The following is a 23,065-nucleotide window of genomic DNA, read 5'->3' as shown; positions in this document are numbered from 1 at the left end:
ACAAAAATGTGAGATGAGTCTGTTTCCAGTGCAGTCATGACGTGGCTACAGTCACTCATTCGTTCACCCAACAAGTGTTTAAGAACTTGAAACAAACACACACACACACACACACACACACACAACCCTCTTTTACCAAAATAATGGTAAGCATCCTGTTGCGATCCTAATTTGAGCAGTCTTATCTCGCTGCCTGTTACAAACTATAAAAATATTGCTGATACAGATAATGACATAAAAAGAAAGTGAGGAGGATCGGAAGCTGACAATGACCTTGCAGAGGGAAAGGGGGGCTGTGGGTGACGCATTTGAATGCCGAGGCCAGAGTGGGGCTCCGGGCTGTGGCCCCCCCAGGCAGGCTGTGGCCCACCCCCTGTCTGCGGGGAGGAGGGCGCCGGTGTCTGCTAGCATCTGCTCTTTCTTGCTGCCAGATCTGAGCCCCAGGGAAGCCTTGAATCCAAATGACCACGGCTCAGGGGCCCGTCCAGGATGAGTCACCATGTGACAGGCGCTCAGAGAACCAGTTTCGACCCTCAGAGAGAGGTGCTACCGTCTTTGGGTCCAGGTGACGGAAGCCAGGCACTCCAAAAAGCCAAGGGGGAAGGCAGACGAATACACAGTAGGGACAAGGGGACAGCGAGGCTCCCACCAGCAGCCATCCACCACCCAGTGCCAAAGGGAGGAAGCCACGTGCAGGCCTTGCCAAGGGGCGGGTCCTCGGTCAGCTGCAGCAGGTCACCTTTCCCTGCCCACCTTTCCCTGCCTGGTGACATCCACCCTCTTGGTTTGGGCATGTGAGGTAAGCCGTGGGAGGGGACAGCTGGGAGGAGCAGCTGGTAAGGACGGCCTGTCACCACACCTGTCCCTCCAGGACTCCAGGACTCAACTCTGCCATGGTCCAGGCAGATGGCCACACACAGCCACCCTCTCCTTTCTCTGTCTCAGGGTCACTTCCTGCAAATGGGATTAGAATACTAACAGGGAGTGTCCACTTCAAACTTAGATGTCATAGTAGGGGCGAGGCCAGTGCCTCGGAATCCCACCCCTCCCTTGGACCCCAGTGGAATTCCCTCCCTGTAGAACTGACGGAGAGAAAAAGAGCCGGAAGTTCAGACCCTCGGATCACTGGGGCGGATGATCTGGTTTACATTTTCAGAGAGTGTCCCAAACACTAGGGTGCTCATGAACTTCGCCTTTGGAAACCACTGCTCTCAAAACCAGCCCAGGTCCAGCCAGGCTCTGGAAGCTCTCGAGAGGAAGCTGGAGTTCAGGGGATGTGACAGTTTGAATTGCGTTTCCTGTCATAACCTTGCAGCCACGTTTTTTTTCTCCCAAGCAGGAAATGAATTGTTTCCTTATTGCCAAAGACCTGAGATAAAAGGTGAAGTGTCCCGGAGCGGAATGTCGTCCAGCATGCAGAGTTCCCCCGGGAAACACGGACCAAGTACTCAACCTGCGACCACAGGCACAAGGTCTTTCTAGTGAGGAAGAGAAGGGCCACCCCAGCTTTAGCCAAGAGGAAAGTGTCCCTTAGGTGAAGTGACTCTCTAAGAAGGACCCTGAACAGGAGAGCTGATTCCAGCAACTATCCACATGCCTAGAGCCCCAAACGTGGGGATCTGCTCAGCAGAGTGGCAACTTTACCTTCTTCCCAGAAGTGAAATCAGGACTGAGTTGAACCTACGTGGACTCACAACAGCCCTGGAGGGCTGACGCCTGAGTTCCTGTCCTGTGGGAGCCCTGAGCACGCAGCCCAGGGACCATCTCCGAATACCCAGTGTCAGAAGTGGGGGTCTCTCTTATGATTCGGCCTCACGAGCAACTGTGTGAAAACCAGGGTTAAATAAATGCTACGAAACTCCACTGCAAGAAAAACTCACATGAGATTTGGTCACAGGAGCTACATTTAGAGTAAAAATTGCTCATTTTTCACAAGAAAAACAGATCTAGACTTTTCCCCTCAAACCACAGTGTTATGCTCCTGCTCTCTCCATGGTCCTCCCTGCCTTCCTTCTGGTCTCCGCTGGCAACACTGCATAAAATTTCCAGAGGTTCTTCTCTTGTTCACTAGTAGAATTGCCTGCTATGGCCATTTTGCAATTTCTCTCCTAATGTCTTAAGAATTTAGCACAATTTCGTAGAAGGCCTCCTACCTGGTCCTCCCAGGCTGCTGAGTTCAAGGACACCCTGAGGATGCCAACCCCGAGGCCCCTGGAGTCCAGCAAGCCAACCCTCCACATCCATGGGACTGCATCCTGGGATACGCAGGGCCATGCTCCTGTCACTTCACCAAATTCAAAGGTCTGCTCCAATTATAGCCTTTAGTTTTGTCTTTTTCTCCTACAGCCCATGTTTATCTGTGCCATATTCACTGGCACAGAAACTAAGTGTCCTTGCTCAGAAAGTTCAAGTACTTACAAATTCTTGTTTTTGAAAATTATCATATTTTAATTCATTAACCTAAAATACGTTAAAGTTTTCTCCTTTGTCTTGAGCTAGTTGTTGATGTCTTTTTAAAATGTCAAAAGTCTCTGGGCACACATGTCTACAATCCCAGGGACTGAATCCCAGGAGACTGAAACAGGAGGACTACAAGTTGGAGGCCAGCCTCCTCAGAAATTTAGTGAAACCCTGTCTCAAAATAAAGATAAAAAACAGAGCTGGGATGTAGCTCAGAGGTACAGATCCCTGGGTTAAATCCTGGGTACCACAAAAAAAAATTGTCAAAAGTTCATTGGGCAATTGACAGTGATTTTTTTCTATTTCTTACTGACAGGTGGGTATTGAAATAGACTTGCATTTAATCCTTTGTTATATATTAGTTTGCCACTTATATTTTAATTTGGTTTATATTCTCTTTTGAAATAAGCTACAAACTTATCAACTCAAAAAAAAAAAAAGCCAGACATTTCTTATAAATTTCCAACAATATAGACTTGTATCTAACAAAAAGATGACTTCATAATACTCAGTCACTTTTAATGACAAACCTGGTAATTGCACACAGGCTTACCTACTTCACACGGATGAGCAAAAGTTGCAAATATTAACTTGAAACTAATGAATGGTGAGCATTATAGTTACATTTCACAAATTTATATCAGTATATTTCCTCCATTCATCCGGGTGGATCTCTAGTGACACACTCGATGTGAGCGTGCCCCGTGCTCCTGTGTTCCTGCAAGAGGAGTTGGAGCCACACTGGAGCTGTGCATGGGAACTGGCAGCTCTCCCTCTGGGCGAAGGCAGAGATGCGGTGATAGCAATGTTGTAATAGCGTTCTGTGACAGGGTTCACTTGGGACACAGTGTTCTGTTCTTGTCAGTTCCTGTTAATCTAAATGTGACTTTTGCAATGAGGAAGAGAAGCAGCAATCTAAGAAAGCAACTTGTGAGAAAAAAAAAAAACACAAAGAAGTAAACATGTGTGGCTTGTGAATGTTGAAGACTCTCACTTCTAAGGAAGTGCTCATCCAATGTTGGAGGGGACCCTGTGACTCCACGTGTGTGTGTGTGTGTGTGTGTGTGTGTGTGTAAGCACACACACGTGTAAGCAAGTATGCGTCCCCACATTCATAGAAGATGAACCAGAAAGTGCCCGTGGATTCCATGGGAACTGGCCTGAACTTGGACGCACTGGAATTACATCAAAGGCACCCCAGAGGTTTTGGAGAGGAACCCAGCCAAAGCCTCTGCGTCCAGTTAGGGCGGAATTAACTCCGGGACTGGGTCTGGCGGGCGATCCTGCGAGCGAGAAACTTGATGGACGGTGCTGCTGAGCTAAGCCAGGCTGCAGTTGCGACATCAATGACACGTTCTTTTCCAGTTTCGGGGGAGAGCCAAGCTCAAGCCCAGGATGTCTTCATTTCCCTTCATTCCTCCCTTCCTCTTGAATTTAGAAATAACAGTGCAGTCGACGGACAAGCAAGAGATTTCTCAATGCCTTCTCCCAGGGCACCCACATACCGCGGGCAGAGGGGTGGGAGCCAGTCCCAGAGTGGCGCACAGGAGCCGAGCCTGGCTCTGCCGGAGGCGTCAAACTCCCCCCCCCAGGCCTCCGGGGAAGCCTCTCTCCCGCCACTCTCAGGAGTCCTTCCTGGCCACTGTGGTGGCGCCTGGAGGCAGGTCTCTCTGGAGGGTCGGGGCATGACTAGGAGTGGCCTGGTGTCCCCTGCCAGCGTGGATGCCCGCACAGCTCCTGGAGGGGCTGAGTCAGCGCCCCGCGGCAAGAAGTGCGGTGCCCTGTGCTCCTGGAGGTGCTGCTGTTTGGTGTCGGGTTTGAATCTTGGCTCCCCACCCTAAGAGCCAGGGGACTCTGACCTCTTGGCACTTGGCGGGGCGAATCCAGCCACTTTGGGAAGGAAGAGTCAAGAGCCTGAAGGACATCGCAGGGCCAGGCCCAGCTCCCACCTGCACTCTCCACAGCAGTCAGTGGCCCCAAGGCCTCGTGGGCCAGGCAGGAGGTGCCAGCCAGATGCTAGGGAGAGCTTCTCGCAGAGGCCAGAAGGGAGGCGACGGAGGGCTGTAAGGCAGAGCTCAGACTTCTCCAAAACCCCGAAGGGAGAAATGCGCGCGCCAGCTGCCCCCACATCCTCAGAATCCCTCCTCTTCATTTTTTTTTAACTGTGAAGGTTACAGTCTGTGGGCGAGACTTCTGCTAATCCAGACGACAGGGCAAGAGTGTCATGGGGTTGGCTGCTGGTGACGTTTAAAACACAAAACTTGCCCTGCCCGTGGGTCCCGTCCCTTGTTCAGGCCACAGTTAGGAGGGATCTCACGATGTTCCACACGCTCCCTGCAGGGTGACCTGCCTGTCACCCAGCAAAGCCCTGCCTGGCAGGGTGCCACCCACTGCCCTGGATTCTACGCGGTTCCTGCTGGAGCCTGTCCCTGCCTCCACCTCCGTCCCCCCACTCTCCATCTTAAGGCCCACAGGAGAACATGGCTGCCGTTCCTGCTGGAGTCAGTGAACCCCAGGAGCCCGGGGCCGCTGGCCGAGCTTGGGACCAGGCCTGCACTCCAGGCAGACGGGTCAGGATCCAAACACTGAGCTTCCTCCGTTCCCGACCCTCAGACTTGCAGCACATAGCGTCAGTGTAGAAGGCGAGGGAAGGAGCCTCAGGAGGCCCCGAGGGAGGCAGAACCTGGGCGGCTTGTTCATTCTCTCTGACCTTAAACAGTATATCCAAGGACTAAAGTGCTTCTTTTTATATTTATGTGCATCCAAGTTGGCAGTGTGGCTATGCTCTGCACATAGTGGTATATGTTTGCTTCCTGGGATAAACTGGATTAAAAACTGTTCATCTTTATGGATGGGCTCTTGTAAGCCGCAAATTTGGAAATCCTAAAAGCAAAGCTTAGCAGAGCCAAAACAGCAGTGCCCTCATGGAGGAACACATGGGGCTTTGGGACCAGAACCCAGGCTTCAGCCAGGACTTGGGAATATCACTTTAAAACAAAACGTGTGCATGTGCGTGTGTGTGTGTGTGTGTGTGTGTGTGTGTGTGTGAGTGTGCGTGTGTATGTGTGTGTGTGTGTATGCACAATCAACCTCAAACCCATCTCCAAACTCGCACTAGCTCAGTTCTAATTTTGGTAGTCGTGTAAACAGCAGGGGAAAACATTACCTGTGGGTCAGGTGTTTGTCCCTGGTGAATGTTAATGCAGATAAACATAACCACTTTTGCAACTGGCTCTTGTAATTTCTCAGAACTGCTTAAAATAATGACAGCCATGACTCAGAAATAAGTACTTTTCTCCGGGGCTCACTTTATGAAATGTAATTAGGGTTTTACCTGTTTACCAAGGGCATATTAAAAAGAGTAAAATTCCAGAGAAAGTGGAGGGGAATCTAACAAACATGCATAGCTCTGATTTTTCCAAGTGATCAGTCAGTTTTAGGTATCAAATAGCAACTCTGCTAGTCTCACAGTGAGTACTGTGACCTTGAGCTTGCCAATCATGACTACCATCTACACAGCACATCTTTGGAGAAGAGAATTTTACTACCCCAGAATTAACACAATTCAGTTAAGTAACTAAGCTATTTGATAAAAATACAAGAGACATAGGCAAATGGTGTGTGCATTCCATGGCTTTTACATACCATAATTTATAGCATGGTGTTGTTTTGGGTCTCCAAGCATGTGCCAATTTCAATGAAAATAAATTTATATAATTAAATATAGATATATACACATGTATACACACATACAATATATAACTGAAATCTGAAGGTCAGGGATTTACCAAAGATGTGTAGAAGGAGTCTTATAGAGTAGGAGAAATTATAAAATCCTCCTATGAACTCCTCTGAAAATAACTAATTTTTAGACATTATCAGTCACTTTCAAGTATTCTCTCTTTTTAAGACAAATGCACATATTCTCACTGCTTGCAGGACATGATGAAGAGCCATCAATTTTTTCTTTTGCAAAGCTGCTTGCAAGTCCCCGAGCAGACCTGGCCTTGCCTCCAGGTGGCTAAGTCTGATAAACTTAGGTTGAACATGAGCTCATCAGGGCAGGACCCGGATGTCAGAAGGGGACGATCCAGCCCAGGTCGGCCTCCCCTAGAGCACCGGCTTTCACAAGAGCCTCTCTCGAGTCTGCGCTCCAAATCTGAAAAAAACAGCAGGGTACATTTCAGAAGCTCCTCAATTTCTTGATTATGTTTTTACTCTTTCTTTGATTGGTTGTTTAGTTGGAGAACGGTGCTCCATCCAGAGAGCACCCCCTTTTCTTTTAAAATATGATTATTATATGGGTGGCTTAATCCTTCCAAGGTGATGTTCCAGGAAGATGCCAGACCACCAGATCCAACCCGACAGGCAGGATGGCTGCTGCACCCATGAGCTTCTGACCTCAAAGTGAGGTGTCTGGGGCACTGCACTGATCTCAGGAAGTGGGTTTGAACTCTGTCTTCAGAGCTAGCTGAGAGTGAAACCTGTGCTGAGGCCCCAAGCCTCAGTTTCTCCTTCATAAAATGGTGATGGTGATGATGGTGGTGGTGGTGATGATGGTGGTGGTGGTGATGGTGGTGGTGGTGATGGTGGTGATGGTGATGATGATGACAATAATGGTAGTGGTGGTGGTGGTGATGGTGGTGATGGTGATGATGATGACAATAATGGTAGTGGTGGTGGTGGTGATGGTGGTAATGGTGATGATGACAATAGTGGTGGTGGTGACAGTAATGATGATGGTGGTGGTGACAGTGATGATGGTAGTGGTGGTGGTAGTCAAGATGATGGTGGTGATGATGGTGGTGATGATGATGATGGTGGTGATGGTGGTGGCAGTAGCAGTGGTGATGGTGGTGATGGTGGTGATGACGATGATGGTGGTGGTATGACGATGGCTAACTCAGAGGCTTTTATGATACTTAAGTGAATTGCAGATACATTACACTGTGCCTGAGATGCACTTGATATGTGGTAGCCAGTATCATCTTTATATCTTTCTTTTTTTAGTAGAAGTATGACTTAATGAGAGCACCCCTGGGGTGGAAAACCAATTGGGAAAATTTATGACAATTTTACACAAAAACAAGTTACGTATGGTCAGGAGATGAAACGAAAGTCAGGCTCCACAGTAGGGTTCTGGTGGCACCCACATCCCCCCCACTGGGGCTTGGTGACACAAGATAGAACACAAGAACCTTCTGGCCTTTTAGTTTTTGCAATTGTCTCTGACCCCTGTGTGTCGGCGATACCCTCCGAGGCGAAGGCTCTCCAGCTTGGCCCTCTGTCCTCAGTTCAGGTTGAGCACAGCTCCCCCAGGCCATTCTCAACTGAGTCTTGTTGTTCCTCTGCTTGGAAGGGGTAGGGGTAGGGGTAGGGGTAGAGTTAGGGTTAGGGGTGGAAGTTCTCACTTCTGCAGCAGCCGTCCCCACATTCATGACGGGTAAAAGACTGATGCACTTAAAGGCGCTAACATTGGTCAAAAGTATGATAAATATTTACCCTTTTGTGTTTGTCTTTTAACTTTGTTCCTGCTTTTAGTTCTTAGTTCATTTAAATCCTGGATTTTATTTTTACATGTTGGATATTCTTTCTGTAGTCTCCTCACCTAGCTGTGGTCTTAGAAATCATCCTCCCCAGGTCAGATAGGTTTTAACTTAGATCTTTACTTTTTTTTTTCTCTTTTGACATTTGATTCTCTATTTTCTCTTTGACATTTGGTTCTTTTAAATTTAGTTTGAAATAAAAATCTAAGTATTTTGGTTTTGCTTTAGGTTTTGGTTTTACAAATATTATATGATATCTGGGAATTATTTACCAAATTACACTCAGGCAGCGCACTCTGACGGTACCACCTCCGGTGATTACACGTATCTACAGATCTTAAGGAGAAACAGCTGCCTGCTGCCTGAACCAATCTGTCCGGGAGCCCTTTCCTGCTGGTCCCTGCTCTGCAGCTATGCCATGTCATGGCCAGCGCTCAAGGTGCCTTCTGCTGGTTCATGGACATTTCCTGTGGGACCCACAATCCTAACTGCATTGTTCTAAGCAGGTGCCTGCCTGCTAAAGGTGTGGCAAACCCCAAATCTGGCTGAGAGCGAGCACTGAGTGCCCAGCCTGTAGATATTCCTTACTGCTAAAGGTCACTGAGAAACTTCACTTGCATCAGCCCTGGGCCCTGACCATGCTGGGGAAGGGGCCAGCACTGTGACCTCACCTGCCCAGCTGGATTTCCAAAGGACACAGGCTAAGGCACCTGGATCTCATCCTCCGCTGACTTCTGTCCAGGCAGGGCCCCAGAGTGAGTGTGGAGCATCTGGGGCAACCGCTTGAAGCTCGGTCATGCCCAGGCAGCCAGAAGAGCACCTGCTCTCGGATGGCCACACCCAGGCCCCTGAGGATGAGACACTCGAGGAGGACAGACCAGGACCCACAGAAGGAAGCGGGATCGTTGGATGGAGAGCAGGGGAGCAGGACTCAGGGAGGCCCCAGCACTCACCAGTCACCGCAGAAGAAAGGAGAGAAGAAGCCACCGACCCCCACCCCCAGGTCACAGAGGGCACACGGACAGCCTGGAGCAGGGCAAAAGGCTGCCACCTGAGGATGCAGGGGTCGCCCTGGACTCCCCTGCCAGAGAGGCTTGACCTGAACCAGGCACGGGGAAGCATCGGCAGACCCGGCTGAAGGACCTCCCACCACGCAAGAGACCTGCGCTGCTCCGCCTCGGCCTGGAGAGTCAGGAACGGTGGACTTCTCCAGGTCGGCGGAGACCGATGCGACTCGGCAGCTAAGTGCCGCTCGCCCTCGGGAGGGGACCCTTTTGTTTGACAGGGCATTGGGGGCAGACCCCCGGGGAGGGCCTGAGGAGGTGGAGAAGCCGTGCCCAGGTGATTCTCTGACTCTGCGGGCTCACTTGATCCTGCTGTGGAAGAGGTACCCTGAAGCCTTCACGGCTGCTCTGGGGTGCCCACGAGCCCTCCTAGGCTGGGGGGAAATGGGTGAGTTACCCTCCGAGGGTCCAGGGCTTGCAATGTCTCTGCAAGTAGTTTACACTTGTTGGGAAAAAGAAATACCAACTCAGACGTTCTAAAGCAGGTTCCTTCATAGGTGCAGAGGGAGGAAAACTCCGGACACCTTGGTAGCCTCTGCGCCCACTGGCGGCATGCCCTCTTCTCCTGCTCTGTGGCTCTGGCCTGGAGTGTTCCAGAACACATGAGCCCCAGCTGCCACGAGCCAGGCAGCCCCACAAGGTCAGTGCATTGCCAGGTGACAAAGAGCCTCGTGGTTTGCCAGTATCCTAAATAAAGGACAATGAGACCCACAGATGATCTCCACCAGCTGCCAACCCAGGAGGACTGCAGAAGGCATGCTGACTCCACCAGAGAGGGGCCAGAGGCTTCTGTCCACCACCAGCCAATGAGGAGAGGTCACAGACTCCTAGGCCAGGGACGGTAGCCACACTAAAAATAGCCCCAGCCACCATGTCCAATGCGTGCGATGTCCTCCATGCTCCCAACCCATGAGGTCATCGCAACAACCCTGAAACATGAGTTCAATCGGCCTCCCACGTGGGAGAGGAGGAACTGACAGCCCAGGAAGCTCACGTAACTGGATCAGTGTCACGTGGCTGCCTGTGATCATCGGGACACAATCCCTCACAGCGGAGGAACCTGGCCTACAGTGACATGGCCCGCAGAGACCAGTGCACCTAGCTCTCATGCTCGACCTGCTCTCCACACCTGCACTCTCCTGCCTCCCAGGTTTTTCTCTAAAATTATTTTTAATGGACATTTAATAACTGAACATATTTATGGGGTACCGTGTGACTTTTTACACACAGACAACGTGGAGTGATCCAAACAGGGTAATTAGAACTTCCCAACAGCCGCCTTTTCTTTGCGTTGGTATTATGCGGGACTCCTTGTAGCTCTTCTGCAGCGCACAGCAGATGATGGCTACGGTGGCCGTGGTGACGTGCTAGGGAGCGCTGGCACTGGCTCCTTCTAACTCCCATGCTGGTGCCTCTCCTCCCAGAACCACTGTTCCCTTCTCTGCCTGTTTGGGTCCTGCTTTCTCAGCTTGGTATTGACCCTTGAGGGCTTGCCCATGGGGCCGTGGCAGGACCTTGAAGCGAAAGTGAAGGGGACGCACTTCATGCAGCGTGTTTGAAGGAGCCTGAGGCAGCAGCAAAGCGTTCCTGTCCGGCCTTCGCACCTGCCAGCTGTGGTTGCCGGGGCAACCTCCTCACTCTTCCTGGAGATGGAGCATCTTTCCCCTCTGCCTGCCTCCTACAATGGGGACTGAGTTTCCGTCAACAGGCAGAGGCAGTTTACGTCCCAGCCCAAACCCTGCCCGTGGCAAGGGGCTCCCTGTAGGTATCCTGTTCTGAGGGGGCTTTCTTTCAGATATTTGGGTAACGACAGTGTCCAGGGATAACCACCAAGCCACTAGAGCCATCAGGACCACCTCCTTGACTGTGCCGCAGAGCAGCACCTGGGAGGCCGTCCACGGAGACGAGAGGCCTGGCGCTGGCAGACGTGGGGGCACAGGCCCAGGCTGGGGCCGCTGCACAGGAGTCCGTCTGGTGTTCACTTGGGTGCTAACATTCTGTGGCCTCCCGGCTCCGCATGCCCAGGGTGGTCTCTGCCATATAGCTGAGTGGAGACGGGGCCGAAGTGAGGCACTCCTCCTTCACCCACCAGCCACTCCTTCCTCAGCAGGTTCCAGTGACAACTGGGTGCCATGAGCAGACCCAGCATGGGCTCCAGAATACCCAGAAGCCACCGAGGGGAGCTTGGAGGAGCTGCCACCACCCTTCCCTGTGCTCAAAGACACAGGCTCAGAGCAAGTCAGCGTAGGACGTGGAAGGCTGAAGTGAGATGACAGGTCTGGATAGCAAGCCCAGCAAGTGGCTGGCCACGGGGCAGAGCCCAGTCCCTCTCCACTCTTGGAGCTCCTGTTCCTTGTTGTGTCCAGCCCTCCTTGTGGTACTGGACTGGGCCAATGCCCCTCGCTTCCCTGGTAGACAGTGGAGTCACTCTAGCCCACCTGAGCGGCATGGGCCTGTCCACACTCACTTCCTTTATCTCACTTTTAGGCTCCAAAGGTTAAAGTAGAGGAGGTGGAGAAGGGACCAGCGACTGTGACAGGCATGTGACACAGGCACCAAGGTCCCAGCCTCTTCAGGAGGGCAAGCAGATGACCTCCTAGGAACAGGCAGAAAGTCTTTGCTCTCTGTGCGGCCACTTCCAACAATCCTGCCTTGCATGCCAACCCTCTCTAGACCCAGGGGTCCCTCCTGGAGTCCCCACAGGCCAAAGGCACTGTTGGAATCAGACAGTGATCCTGTTCGTGTTATGATAATGGTCATAACAATGTGCATTAATGACCATTTGAAGAGTTTTTAGAAATCAGTTTATGGGGCCAGTGACCTAGAGCGGGTGTCCTTGCCGAGCTGCGTTCGAGTCCCCTCTTGACAGGGCTCTGCTGGAGCCACAGCAGCATCCCCGTCCTGTAGTTGGGGAAAGAAACCCGCCCACAACCAAGGCAAGCAGAGTCTTTTCCTGACCTGGGAACATGCTCCGTGTCACACAGCCGATGGGACATCTAAGTGGTCCTCAGAGTCCACAGGTGGCAGAAGCCTTCAGCTACTGAATGGCACCGTGCAGTCTGTCCCACTAAGGACAGTTGTTAAGCCCTATCAGCCCCATAAACTTCTGGGAAATCCAGAGGCCTGGGCTGCAGCCCAGGGTTCCAATCCAGCTCACCCAGCAGCCCAGCAGGGTCCCCAGCTGTCTGCTCAAAGCTGGGCAGGTGAACCCCTCCACCGCAGCGGCCATGCTGGAGCATCCCGCTCATCTCCACCCGTCTCTTGGTCAGAGTGGTGTTTCCTCCTCTTATAGAAGGCGCAAGGTCCCTTTGCATGAGCGGCTTCGGCCATGGCTCTAGAAGGACAAGGCACAGCAACACAGGAAGTGGAGCTGGGCACCTGATCAATGTCAACAGGAAGTCCACCCTGGGGGCAGAGAGCAGTCCTGAGGAACCGGGCACTTGTCAGAGATGGAGTGCTTTCGGTTTCTTTAAAGCACCAGCTCCCTCTGTCCAGCTCAGTGCTTGCAGCACGGGCAGTACTGTCACAAAGGTCATCTGCCTTCCTCCGCGCTCGGCTCCACCAGCCTGTCTGGCCTGGCGGTAAACTGTCATGAACCACAGGCTCTGGTGGCCCTCTCACACCCTCTCCCCTCTCTCTTTCCACCTAAGGAAGACTTTAAAATGAGGACAATCCCTCATAACTCATGAAAAAATCTACTCCCGGGTAAAAATTTTTTTAAAGTCAGGGAACAGGCTCGTGTTTCCTTCTTATCAAAGACTTCAGTGGAATACTGGCTGCCCGTGTGAGCCTCCCTGCCTGGTTCACCATGGCCCTGACGTGTTTCTCTCTGACTCTGTGGCGTGGAGTCGAAATCACTGTGGTAGGCATTGTGCAGAGGACGGCTTTTTATTTTCTGTGCTTAAGTGCAGGGCAGCCAAAACAAGAACATAATTATATCGTCAGAGTCAATAAGAGCATCAGCCGCGATCAGATCTTGCTGGGCTCAGCACTGTGGCACAGGAACTGCTGGGGAGCTCTTCCGCCACCAAATCCATTTGGCTCCATTTAGGAACTAAGTACAGGAAGGCAGTCATTGTGCAAGATTAGTTTCCTGTAGGCCGTAAATTGGCAGCAGCAGAAAAATACAGGATGAATTTATTAGCACACGGGGTCAGCTAAGAGGAAGATAGGGCGGGGCGACCGGCTCCTTTCCTTTAATTCAGCCACCTCCCGGCCTCAGCCTGAGCCCCTGCAACTGAAAAAAAAGACCCTTAAACTGCTTAATTACTCCTTAATAGTTCTAAGCAATTCAAAAGGCTGGTGTTGCGCCTGCCTGCAGGGAAGAGCTGCTGATAGGCAGGAAGGCCTGTTTGGACCCAGCTGCTGAAACCTGATTAGAGGCCCTGACGGTCTGAGGCTTTGTGCAGCGCCTGGCCTTATTTGGTGCTCGTTGGTAGGTATCTACTTTGAAGCTGGACTTTTCACATTTGGGAGTAAAGGAGCAGTTTCTGAGGGAGAAGAGCGTCCATCGAGTCAAAACATAACTGTTTCCACCCCCATGGGCCCAGTCACCTGGTGAACGTCTCTGTGGACACCTGTGTTCTCAAGACCCGGACCCACAGTGTCTGAAATCAAGTGAGCCCCCCCTGAAGACACCTGGAGCTAAAGCGTGGCTGAAGGATGGGCAGTGCCCCTCCGGAAGCCGCGTGCGCATTCCAGGAGAGTCGGGAGAGAACCCGGGCACCTGAGCCTGTTTACCGTGTTGGAAACTTTAACTCTCCTTTTTTTTTCTTTTGATAATTTTCCAAATGGCTTAAAGTCAAGTCCCGGGAAAGGAGGTCCCGCTGGTAGGAGATGAAGTGCTTGGATCCGGTTCTCGAGTGCACTCGCATGAAAGGCTGTAATTCAAACTTTAATGATACCGGAATCTGCAGCAGTTACAGGAGACCCTGCTCCTGCTTCCCGAGCCCTGGTTCCCCCACCCTAGCTCCTCCAGCCGCCGGTGGAGCCGGCAGGGTCTGCCTGCTCTCAGAAGAGATCCTGGTCTGAATCTGCTTTACCTATTAGTGGACGGCGGAGCTCCCTGGAGAAGGGGCGCTGTGCGAACTGGGCACCAACCCCGGATGTTGTTGGCGCAGAAAGGGGATCAGCCACCGGGCCCCTCCCCCGCCGCCTGCCTGGGAGCCTCAGGACAGCTGCTGGGGGAGAGCAGACCCAGGCCAAGGCTCCAGCTCCAGCTGCTGTTCAGACACAGGGATGACCGCCCCTCTGGGGCTGTGCTCCTGTGGTCCAGCGAAGGTCAGGGCTTCTCCGTGGTATCCACCCGTCCAAGCTGTGCAGCCCTGATAGTCTTGAGACATCCTCACAGACAGGCCTGGAGCATGGCAGGGGGTGCCCAGGGAGGGCACAGAGCAATGGTAGGCCAACGTCCTGCCCCAGGGCCAGGGGGGCGGACTGCAGTGTGTCTGTGTCACTTTTAGCCCCCCACAGTGGCAGTGTGGGGACCTTGGGTCCTCTGTCTCGCCCCCAAGGAGGAGGAGTGTCAGTGGCACAAACACCCTGGTGTCTCTGGCATTGGCTGGAGTCTCCGTGACAGGCCAGACTCGACCTCTTGTGACCTTTCTAAAACCGTCGTCCCCATGAGTCCAGGAAAGGAGGGGGACGTTCAGCACTCGCCTCAGGCCAGGAGAGCCCCTGGCTCAGCAGCACACCCTGTGCCCAGGCTCCCCAGCGCCTGCAGCCGCCCCTGGGCGCCTCCGTCCCTGTTCTCTGCTGAGCACAAGACAAGTGGGTGGGGGTGACCCCAGGATCCGCCTCCTGCACCCTGAGTCCTCTTCAGAGACCTCCTGAGGGAAGGGGACAAGTGCAGCTCCCGGCAGCAGGACACGCTTCCCCTGTGGACGGCAGAAGTCGGGCTCTCGCCAGCTCCCCTGGGGTCCCTGTGCCGAGGACTGCCGCCCTCTGCCTGCTCTGGGCTCCATGCTGCTCCCTGGAGGGTGGGGGGCTGTGCCTCTGAGCCACAGGAGGGTCCTGGCCTCACCTGGTGGGGCAGCCTCCAAGCGCTGGTCGATGGAGGCCGCTGGACCCCACAGGCTTGGGCTCGGCCGTCCTCTTGCCGGCGTGATGCCCTGCCAGGCTCGGCTCACCAGGAGGGCCTGCCGAGGTCGAAGGCCGGAGGTTGGCTGGTTGGTGTTGACGAGTCCCTGTTGAGCCCAGGTGGGTGGCCTCGTCCCACACAAGAGTTAGGGCACGAACCCCCCAGGTGTCAACCGAAGGCGACACACGACCGTGACTCCACAGGTCCAGAGACCGCACGGAAGGAACTGAAACTCAGTGATCCTCTCCGCCCGGAGCCCTAGCCCACAGCCCCACAGCACAGACGCCTGGGGGCGGGAGAGCTGCCCCCACCCCAGCTAACACACGCTTCTGCTCACCTGTGAGTTCAGAAGACCCGCCCTCCCAGCCCAGAGCTGCAGCCCAGCCAGAACCCAGGCCTGATAACACTGGAGCACACTCCAGCCGCCCAGCCACCCATCCCGAGCTCAGTCACAGCTCACGGGCTGGGGATTTAGCTCAGTTGATAGAATACTTACCTCACAGGCACAAGGCCATGGGTTCAATCCCCAACACCCCAAAAGAGAAAAAAAAAGTGAAGGAATAAAATGTGGTTCATCTGGGAAATGGAATATTACTCAACCATAAAAAAGAATGAAGGCCTGACACAGAGTACAGCACAGACGAACCTTGAGACATGAAGGGAAAGAAGCCAGACGGAAGACCGTATCTGATATTGTTCGATCCCATTTACACGAGACATCCAAAATGCCCACATTAACAGAGCAGAGCTATTGGAGGTGAAGGGAAACGGGGTTCCTTTGGGGCTGATGACGACATTCTGAAATCAGATTGTCATGAAGATGGCACAACTGCCTGGATGTTCTGGGAAAACTGAGCCATGCACTTTGGACGGTAGGTTCTGTGATACGGGATCACGTCCTCACAGGATGAATGAAGCCCCTGAGGGGTGGCAGACGGACGGGGTGACGCCTGCTCTTGCGCCTCCTTGGGGCCTTCCTCACACCACTCTTAGGCAACCAGCTTTGGAGGGCAAAAGTCCCCAGAATCTGAACAAGTGCCCGATGTCATAGCCAAACGTTCCAGGGGACCCATCCACCCAGGTTTCTGGCTCATCACAGGTGCCTCTTTGAGGTGTAGTTTTAATGAACCGGCTAATTCCAGGGGAACTCAGAGAGATCTAGAAGGAGCTGCCAACTTGGTCAAGATTGGAGGTTGGAATAAAGTTGGCCTGGAAGCTGTGCAAGTGTATCTATTTCGTAACAAAACCCCAACTCAATGAAGTGTGCTTTCACTTAGTCTCAGGGGACCTTCATTGTGCTGTCTCCACAGCGGGTGTCCCTGCCAACAGGAGCCTGGCCTCTGGGCCAGCTGATTTCTCCACCTAGGTAAGCACACTAACTTCACGTCCCCGTGTGCGCACTGCCCGGGGCCCGGTGATGCCGGGGCTCAGGTTCCCCAGTGTCTGCCTCCTTGAGAGTTGAGAAAACACTTGTGTTTCCTAATTGCTGAGAAACCAGGGCTAGACATGGGGGACTGGCAGGGCGGCCCCTCAGCCACGTGAAGTGACCTGGAGGAAGAGCGAGCGTGAACCAGCCACAGAGCCTTCTCTGTCCCCGGTGCCAGGCCTCACCAAGGCCTGACCCTCTGCAGTCCACACTAGGGTGGCAAGTGAAGGGACACACAGTTCACAGGGACTGTCACAGCTGCCCAGGACCCACTCCCCCCAATTATCTGTGAAGACACTGTTTCCGGTCCCTCCTCTCCCAGGTGCGTGCTCCTCTGTGGACCTGTCCCCCCCTTTTCCCTGCACACCTGCCTGAGTGTGGCTGAGCTCTGGCTGGGCTCTGAGAGGAGAGCTGTACAGGGACCTGAGACACGTGACTGCAACTCAGCACGGTGCAGCCCTCTCGTTCAGAGAAGTCACACGAGGACATTTCACCTAGGAACCGCATTGAGCCACTAGTGAGTGACGAAGACCCCAGGACACCGTCGCAGCTTACCCAGAGGAGGGCACAAGCTCCCAGAGGTCCGCGGAAGGCGGCCAAGCTGGGAAAGCCCTGTGGTGGCCGGAGCCTGGGTGCCTCTTTCCCTGGTTCTCCTGCGCAGGTCTGCACCCTCAAACCACCCGCGGTCCAGGCGCTGCAGGAACTCTGCCCGACACGGTGGGCACCCAGCTGGAAGGAAGAGGAAATGCCGGGGTTGACAAAGGGCGCACCTTCTCCCCGAGTCACTCCCGGTCACTGGGGCTGAGAGATTGGTCACAGGCCGCCCAAGCTCACCCGAGCTCAGCGCGCCTCGCACAGTGCGCTCACGGCGTCAGAAAGAAGCCTGAGGAAGGCGGGGAGACGCAGCCTCGTCCTGGGCAACCACGCGCTCAGGGAGCCGAGACCCTGGACCCCTAGTAGACCCCAGCTGGCTCTGCCACACAGATTGTGGACAGATTGTTGATTAAGAAATCAGGCCCTGGATGAGCAGGACGGGATCAGTGGTGAGGCTGGAGGAGGGGTCACTCCAGTATCTCCTGTCTCCTTTTTGCTTTTTATTGTTTTGTCTTTTCTTATTTGGGGATATATCTAAAACTACAGGCACGACTTAAAAGAAAGACAGTAAAAAGCCAATTGAGTAGATTCTGAAAGACACAGGAGAGGAGGCGCCAGGGTTGCGATCCTGTAGAGAACTTGGCTGTGCCTTCAGAAGGCATACGAGAGGAAGTGTGGCTTTGAAGGGCTCCTGAGAAATTTACTTTAAAGTCTTTCCTGGGGCTGCCCTGATTCCGTACCACTCGAGAGGCTCGACAACTGAAGCCTAGGGCCTCCCAGCCCGGGAGGGTGAAGTCTGAGGCCAGGGCGTTGCTTCCTCCTGAGGACCTGGCACGTAGGTGGCTGTCTTCCCGTCGTCACCTCCCTGTCCGGGTCTCTGCATCCGAATCTCCCTATTTGTAAGGACACTAGCCACAGTTGGTGGAGGCCACTCACTCTAATCACCACATCTTCACCTGATCATCTGAAAAGCACCTCCCTAGAAAAAAGGTGACCATCATACACACCACAAGAGAGGACTTCGACATCCTCTAGGGGATGCAGTTCAACCTCATACCCTTAAGAAAAATTATTATGACCATGTTTCTACCTAAAAACCAATTCCAACGTCCTAGGATTTCCTAACCGATTGCTCTACCCAAACAATTTCATTCATTGGTGTTCTCTATGAAAATTAAAAATGTGATTGATTCTTTTGCACCTTATTTATGTCAAACATTTTACACATTTGCTTTAAAAAGCCTCTTTATTCTTAAGTAGTTAAGCACAAATTCGAAGCCAATTTTATTGAAGGGAAATTAAGGACACAGATATTGAGATAAGATTTGAGGTCAAAGTTCAAATTCAGAATCCTGGCTAAGTGATCATGAAAAAGTATATGTCACCCAAAACCCTTACCTAATAAACACAGCAGCTTTCTTCCTAACCACCCAGGACTTTAGCCAGGGTGTGCGGCGAGAGCTGGATGCTTAGACCGACTCTGGTGCTTCCCCCCAGGGAGCACTGCTCGGGAGTGAAAGGTAACGGGGTATGGAGACAGCAAGTGGATGAATCACCAGAAAATCAGACTGAGTGAGACAATGATTCCATGCTACCTACAGTCAGATGCCATTTTTATAGCATCTTTTAAGTGACAAGATTTTAGAAATGGCAGGCTTACTGGGATGGCCAGGAGTTAAGGATGGAGGAAGCCCGGTGGGAGGGCGGGTGTGGGATGGTTCAGTGTCTTGACTCCAGTGGTGGATGTGTGAACCCAAGTGAGGAGAGAACCAGACAGGACGTCATCCACCCACACACACAGGTGCACCTGTGTGTCCACACATACACACACTCCAGCAGAAATTCAACTGGGAAATCTGAATAAGATCTGTGGACAGTGTTGACGCCGAGGGAGGAGCTGCAGACACTGTTCATGTGACATACGTGTGGGTATAGACACGTGCATCACAGTTCTGCAAAAGGTCACCGTTGGGAGAAGGGTGGTGAAGGGCATGTGGTCTCTGTCTTTAATATGTCTTACAACTGCTGTGAATCTTCATTACCTAAATGAATTATGGCTTTACATATTTTCGAATTTATTTGTTTTGAAAACAATTTTGGTATGCTTTGAACTACAGAGCTGTGGTGACATGCAATGCAAGTATTATAAATGTTGTTTCTTAATGCATCGATTAGTCACCAGGAAGACAAAAAGCAAAGTTAAAAGGATACGTCAGAGAGGAGATTAATGGAACTAGACTAGAAAAACAACATCTAGATGGAGCAGACGGGCGAGAGGGATGACTGGAATGAAGAGAATCTGTCCAGATGCGTTCATTAGATAAATATTAGGTACTCTGCTCCTCGGTTGAAAATTAAGATGGATTCAAAGCCATCTACTGTGGATGTATAAATCTCCCCTTTATAATAAAAACTCTATAGCATTATTCAATTAATTTCTTCATTATCTCGAGGAGAGTTATAATGTAAGGCTAAAGAAAAAAAATATAGTTAAATCGCATTCAAAACCCACAAAGGCATTATTCATAAAATGCATCCCAAATATTTTTTCCATTGTACCTGAGCAATTGTACATCCAGTGTGACCTCTGTCTCTCGGAACCTCAGCCCCAGCAGGGCTCACCCTGGCTGCCAAGCTGGCATGCCCTCATGCTCCTGTGCTCCTCAACGGGCTTCATTTTCTTGTTTCTGCACCTTGGTCATGCTCTCACCCACTATACAATGGGTACATTATGTCTGTAATTTGTTATCTGTCTGCCTCTTCCAGCAAAGACACTAGATGAGGCAGGATGGGGGCTGCGGCATGAGTTGATGTACCTGGAACATAGTTGGTGCATAATAAATGCGTGTGGACTGAATGAATGAATTTTAAGATGTTATGGTCTCATGTTCACATCAAACTTTCTGGGTAAAGACTGAAGGGAAGAAGAAAAGGTGGGGTGACTTCCCAGCTTTGCCCTTTCCACTCACCATGGCACCCGCACAGCGATGGCCTGAGCCCTTGAAGCGAAGCAGGAGTCGAGGGGTGAACCCTGCCGTCCCTGAAACACTGTGACAGTACACCACAGTGGGCGGAGTGTTGCAGTGAGTGTAGAAAGTACGTAGCCACGGCCAAGACGTCGCATGTCACGTGTACTTTACCTCTGAGAAGGAACACGAAAACACCACCACAAATAGTGACACCCAGCTGGGAAACTGTCACTGCCGTAGAGGAGAGGCAGCCAGGGCATTGTGATTTTGCAAATAAGAGAGTTGCTGGGTGGGTTAGCTCAGTGGTAGGGTTCTCGGCGAGGACATGGGCCCTGGATTAGATCCCTAGCACTAGCACTGCAGAGACAGAGAGGTAGTGCACTGAGCCCTCGGTGGAGGGCATCCTGGTGGCTTGGAGCCTGACGATGGGGGCAGCTCCTGGAGATGGAGCACTCTCAGGGAGGAGCCCGGTCAGGGCCCATGTGAGCAGCTACATTTGATGCAGGAGGCCAAGCTAGGAAGCAAAGGTGCGGAGGCCACACTGAGTCCAGATGAAGAAGTGCCCAGGCCAAGCAGGAGCCGCTCCTAATGAAGAGCTAGGGCCGCGTGCAGTTAACAAGACGCTCAGACCAAGAACAGGGTATTGCTCACAGTGCATGAATAATTCCCAAAGTCCAGGGCCTCTCCTGCTAATCCCAGCACACCACATGGGTTGACGTGTACCTCCAACCATGGTGAGGGTTTGTGCTGATCCCTTCCTCCAGCCACCTGCCCCTCATCCTGAGCCATGGCACGCTCTCATGAAAGTCCCCTCTGAGCCAGGGCACATTCCTGAGCACTGAGCAGCAGTTTGCAGGAGATAACAGGCTCCAGTTACAGGAACCTAACAATGACCTTGACCACATCACCACAGTAGTCCTCCTTTTAACTGCACGATGCAAAAGCAAATAAGAATCTTTTTCTGTAAAATATAAGAATTTTTGCTTTCACATGTGACATGAAACAAATAAAACACTAATATCAATTTGTATTCCAGAGAATCTATTTATTGTGCCATTTTTTGCCAACTTTAAAGAAACTCTAATGTCTTTAAATGCATACCTTTATTTTTTAAAAAAATATTTTTTTTAGTTGTGGGTGGACACAATGTTTTTATTTATTTATTTTTATGTGGTGCTGAGGATTGAACCCAGTGTCTCATACAGGCAAGGCTGGCGCTCTACCACTGAGCTACAGCCCCAGCCCAAATGTATACCTTTCTTTTTATAAATAATCAGAGCTGATTACCATGTGCATATCTAAAGCTTAGGAATTCTTTAAAATTCAAGAGGCCACTTTAATTTGGAAAGAATGTCAAAATTGCTTCTTTATAATAAATCTAGATATAACATGGAAAACACATTTACAGCTCAATAATTCTTTGCTTTGAGTTTTCACTGGAGGATGAAAAGGACTTGTGATCTTTCATAATCAAGTCGTATCATTAGCGTCTTCTAACTAGACACGAGCCACATTGGTCATTCCATTGAGTCCTCACAGGAATCCAAGCTGATGGTGTTTGCCTTTTTTCCACGTTCAGAGAGGTCAAAGAAGGACTCTGGTCACACAGGTGACCAGTCCTCACTGTCCAGAGCCTCACTTTCTCTTGGAGCAGCCAATCCGGGGAAGTTCTGAGCACCAAGCCCTTCACTTAGCCACTCCTCTCTTTCCACCACAAAGTTGCTTTTTCTCCCCAAAACAGATGCACAGAGGGTGCTTCGGGATTAAAGCTCCCTGTGGATCACTACGCTGGACACTCGCAGGCTTCCACTTCCTCCTGGAATCCCTGTGAAAACACAGGAAGGGTAAAAACAACAGCTCAGAAAGCCAGGCTGCCAATCAACCCCCTGCCAGAGCCCGGGAGCCGCGCCAGCGCCAGCGCCAGCGCCGGAGGACAATAGGACCCTATTGAGAAAACCCAGGGCTGCGAGGCCTGCAACCCACCGGGCGCCGCAGGCCCCTGCGCCCTCCGCCGCCTCGCGGGCGCTGGTCAGCTGCCCCTGGAGCTCAGGGCGGTTTGCTTGTGTTTTGTTTTTTTAAGAAACCAGAGAGAGAGAAACAATAAGACACCATCTCTACTAAAGAACCAAGGAACAGAGAAGCCTGGGCCCCCCTTGATGCTCCCCACCCTCAGATGTCAGCTCTCAGCTCCCCAGGGACACTGGGATCTGAGTCCCGGTGCCTGAACCTGACCTTCCCCCGCCTCCACCAGGCCTGCGCTTTCCCTCACCTGGCCCTTTGGAAAGGCTTTGCCCCTTCCCACCCACCGCTGTGCCTGGAGGCCAGGAGGGCTTCAGGGGCGCCAGGGCTCCGCCCCATGTGCACCCTCGCTCCCCCACCCCCACCCCGCAGGCGTCACCGTTGCATCTTGACCTTCCTTAACTCCTTCTTTAACTCTATCCCACTAAAAAGCCCAATACTAGCAGAGCTCATGCTCAGCCCCTCACCATGGAGCTTCCTGCTACCCCCCCCCCCGGTCTAGACCCTTCTGTCCCTCTGCCCCTTCACTTGACTCACTTCTGTTCATCCTCTGGGGTAGATATGGCGAAGGGCAAACCTCCCTACCCCTCCTGGCCAAGTCAGGGTGATTGAGGCACACACCGCAGAGGGTGTCTCAAGTCCTAGAGAGAGCTGGGGTCCTAGGAGCCCAATCTGAGTACAGAGCCCTGGACACAGCGGGCACTCCCTAGGTGCACAGGAGCCAAGGCAAGCCTTCTGAATCTTGATGCTCACAAATGAGGAGATAACTTCTGAGAATGATGATGCTCTTTCCTTTTCTATCACCCAAGATCCAACGCAGTTTTTAATTTTAAAATATGCTCAATAAATGTGCTGAGAGGATCCAATGTTAAGATTTGATGTGTGAGTATAGAAAGTGCAGGATGAAC

Source organism: Urocitellus parryii, chromosome 2 (assembly GCF_045843805.1).
Source record: "Urocitellus parryii isolate mUroPar1 chromosome 2, mUroPar1.hap1, whole genome shotgun sequence".
NCBI classification, from domain to species: Eukaryota; Metazoa; Chordata; class Mammalia; order Rodentia; family Sciuridae; genus Urocitellus; species Urocitellus parryii.
The sequence above is the reverse complement of the archived record's forward strand: the minus strand, read 5'-3'. Positions refer to the sequence as shown.